Consider the following 4,285-nt stretch of genomic DNA (forward strand, 5'->3'; position numbering starts at 1 on the left):
TACAAAATGTGATGGTGATGGCCTGTTGGGACACAATTGGGACAAACACCTGAAAACCTTAATCATAGCAAGAATAATTTTTTTCCCTAGAATCTTTAGTGGGGACAGAACAGGACTGAGGCAAGGGCAGCCCAGTACCCATATCCTTATATTCCTCAGCCATATGGTTGTAATGTTTGCACAATGGAGCCTATATTATGTTGGATAAATGACATGGACACCCTGGAATGTTGTCTCGAAAGTGGCAACGGCTTTCAACGTAATTTTCTACATTAATGCTACCTTCACAGGAGGGTAAAAAAAACCATTGGTAAAGGCACTGATTATAACCCCATACTGTTATACTTTTATTTATATATATAATATATATATATATATATATATTCAGATGACTTTATTAATCCCTTTGGGAAGTTTCCTCTGGGAAATTGACTTCTTCATCTCACTCACTCAGCACTGTCATATACAAATAAAAACGGTAACCCTTTCTTTTACAGTACAGTAATAACCAGGTAATACCATGGTAATTACACTGTAATTACCTAGTAGTACCTTGTATTTACAAGGTAATTACATGGTAACTACCGGGTAATTTACCCAGTAAGTACTAGGTAATTATTACGTATTTTCTTGTACCAGGTAATTATGTGTATTTACCAGGTAATAACATGGTAAATACCTGGTTGTTTAAACTAAACATTACTAGGTAATTACAAAGACATTAGATGGGAACTATGAGGGAAATAACAGGTATTTACTAGGTTAATATTGGTAACTACCAGTCAATTTACCATGTAATTACTCTGAAATTACATGAATTATTTCTAAGTAAGTATCAGGTAATTACTAAGTATTTTTCTGCAAACTACCAGGAAATTATAACCTATATTTGAGGTAGTTACCAGCTAATTACACTTCAATGACCATGTAGTTACCTTGTATTTACTATACATTTCATGGATAACTACCGGGTATTTACCCATTCATTATTGATTTATGTATTATCAATGGATTGGTGCATGTACCCCCGAGGGTGTAAATGACTCTATTGACCTTGTAATTAACCTGATAGTTACCATGTTTTACCTGGTGATTGGCAGGTACTTACCTTGTAGTTACTTGCCCAGTAATTCTATTTCCTAAGTATTTACCCAATAAGTACAGACATTTTTACCTGGCTTTTACTCAGTAATTAAAGTGAAACTGGACTGTAAAAGAAAGCGTGTGTTGTTTCCATAATATTACCTGGTAATTGTAGATTATAATTATAAAGATTTTAACAATTGTTAAAACGTCTGATAATTACCTCCCCTTTACCCCACAATTAGAAAGTTGGACCACACCCCCTCACATATACCTCCTCACACACACCTCCTCACATACACCCCCTCACATATACCTCCTCACACACACCTCCTCACATACACCCCCTCACATATACCTCCTCACACACCACCACCACCTTGTAACAAATACACCAAAACAGGTGATCTGTCAAAGTCTTTTTTTTTCTTCAAAAGGATAAAGAAAAAATACAAAGTTCTGTATAAAAACATATTGTACAGTGTAAAACGTATTGCATAGTGTAAAACATAAAACTAGGCACAGTGTTGAAAATATAGGCACATTCAGTCAATCAATGCAACAAATAAAAAATACAGTGCATTCAATAACGATATAACAACATATTTAGATCTCAAACTGGCATGTCAAGGACCCCAGTATTATCTGCATTTGGCCATCACCCTTAATCTCAATTTTTTTTCCAGAAACCCTCACAGAATCAAAGATTTGAGTTAAAACTGTGAAAGAATACAAATACAAATACCCTTTTCATGTCACACGACCCCTACATGGCCTTTGTGCACCACAAGGGGTGCACGCACTGTAGCAGCCCTCTTGGATTAATCACACAAGATGCAGAGAGCTTCGAATGGTGCAACTTTATTCTCTCCTCCTTTCGCCTGGCACTGTGAAAACTATATGTACATGGACAAAATAATACAAATCCCACAATACATATTATTTCCACGAATAATGAAGAGGAATTATGTTCACATTTTGAACAACATAAAGAATATTTAGTAAACTCAAAAAATAAATTTTCACATGAATTAAACCTTTTAAACCGTTATGAATTAGTTTTTACTTAAATTAAAATAATGACAGTTTTCCAGTTTGTTTTAACGAACGGGAAGCACAATAAACCACAATAAAATAACTTTTCATAAGTTTCAACACAAACTATGACAAGTTAATAATTTGCTTGCATATTTTACCAACTCTGGAGCAGCGTTAGCATGCTGCTACGCTCAGACGGGAACAGGAAGTTAAAGGAGCTGTATGTAAGAGCAATGATAAAACGAATCATAAAATGACCCAGATATGTCAACAGACATTTAAAAATCATGTTCATTTCAAATACTTATGTCACTGACAACAGCACTCAAGCCAGGGTATTCCAGTTTAAAAAGAGGAGTTGCAGCCCTCAACTGATGTTTATGTTGTCATTTTTTGTTTTGGCCTGAAGCTCCACCCTCCACCTATCTCCCAATCACCAAGTCAGTATTGTTTCTGAAGATTCACCCTCCATCTATCTCCCAATCACCAAGTCAGTATTGTTTCTGAAGCTCCACCCTCCACCTATCTCCCAATCACCAAGTCAGTATTGTTTCTGAAGCTCCACCCTCCACCTATCTCCCAATCACCAAGTCAGTATTGTTTCTGAAGCTCCACCCTCCACCTATCTCCCAATCACCAAGTCAGTATTGTTTCTGAAGCCCCACCCTCCACCTATCTCCCAATCACCAAGTCAGTATTGTTTCTGAAGCTCCACCCTCCACCTATCTCCCAATCACCAAGTCAGTATTGTTTCTGAAGCTCCACCCTCCACCTATCTCCCAATCACCAAGTCAGTATTGTTTCTGAAGCTCCACCCTCCACCTATCTCCCAATCACCAAGTCAGTATTGTTTCTGAAGCTCCACCCTCCACCTATCTCCCAATCACCAAGTCAGTATTGTTTCTGAAGCTCCACCCTCCACTTGTCTCCCAATCACCAAGTCAGTATTGTTTCTGAAGCTCCACCCTCCACCTATCTCCCAATCACCAAGTCAGTATTGTTTCTGAAGCTCCACCCTCCACCTATCTCCCAATCACCAAGTCAGTATTGTTTCGGCATCCGGGTTGCCAGCTCGGCTCTAATTATGGCAGCCATGGCAGCCTACGTTCCTGCTGCATTCTGCAGCCTACCTGGCAACCTCTGGTCGGGGGGAGGAGGGGGAGGGTACACGCAGCTCAACAATATTTTGAAAGTGACTGCAGTACCACTTTTGGACATTTCTTACAGACGGCTCCTTTAAGCTTCGTCGAAAGCGGAAGTAACAGAGGAAGATCGGTGCTCTTCAAAATAAAAGCATACAAATAAAACGTAAAATGACAGAAGTGCTTAATTCCCTCTGCACGTAATCTGCTGCCATTTACACGCACCACCAGCTGAAAAATAGCAGATCTACAAATTTATAGCGCAGCACTCTGCCCTGAGTGCAGCGATATGAGCTTGTACTTCTGTCATTTTACGTTTTATTTTTATGCTTTTATTTTGAAGAGCACCGTTCTTTTTTTTTTCTTTTATCCTGCACGTTAATCGTGTGTTAAAAAAAAGTCGCCGTTAAGAGTTAACGCGTTATTAACACGTTAACTTTGACAGCCCTAGTGTATGTGTATATATATATATATATATATATATATATACCGTATTTTCTGGATTACAAGCCGCACCTGTATATAAGCCGCATCCGCTCTATTTAAAAGAAAAAAGATATGCAAGCCGCAAATATTTATGTTAGATTAGATATTTACTACATGTACAGAACCATTTAGAACTGAAAATGATGTACATGTTTGTACCTAAATAGATCTTTCCTACCAGTGTCTTTTAACACGGCAGCAACTTTGCTGATTAAAACTGGACAGAACCAAGAGAAAATAACCAGTATTTATTTATCTATTTATCTGTTTGAAATCTGCTTCTACCTACTTCTATCTGCTAAAGATGAAGTAGCATATTCTTCTTTGCATTTATTTTGTCTTAGTTTTTATTCTAATTCCGGTTAGAGCGCCCCGAGTGGTGGAAGAAAAATCCACAGAATAGCCGCACCTTTGTATAAGCTGCACGGTTCAAAACCTATGAAAAAAGTAGCTGCTTATAGTCCAGAAAATACGGTATAGTTTTTTGTAATATGTGTGTTTATTTGTTGTTTATTTATATTTTTCTGTCTTAACAG

At 37.6% G+C, this 4,285-nt stretch overlaps 1 protein-coding gene across 4 annotated transcripts in view; it reads left to right on the forward strand.

The window, feature by feature from the left end:
• Positions 1 to 4,285, forward strand: part of LOC133459461 (prolyl 4-hydroxylase subunit alpha-2-like) — a 52,080-nt gene that overhangs the window by 46,713 nt on the left and 1,082 nt on the right. The gene's annotated exons all lie outside the window — the stretch shown is intronic.

This window comes from Cololabis saira, chromosome 14, assembly GCF_033807715.1.
Source record: "Cololabis saira isolate AMF1-May2022 chromosome 14, fColSai1.1, whole genome shotgun sequence".
NCBI lineage: Eukaryota > Metazoa > Chordata > Actinopteri > Beloniformes > Belonidae > Cololabis > Cololabis saira.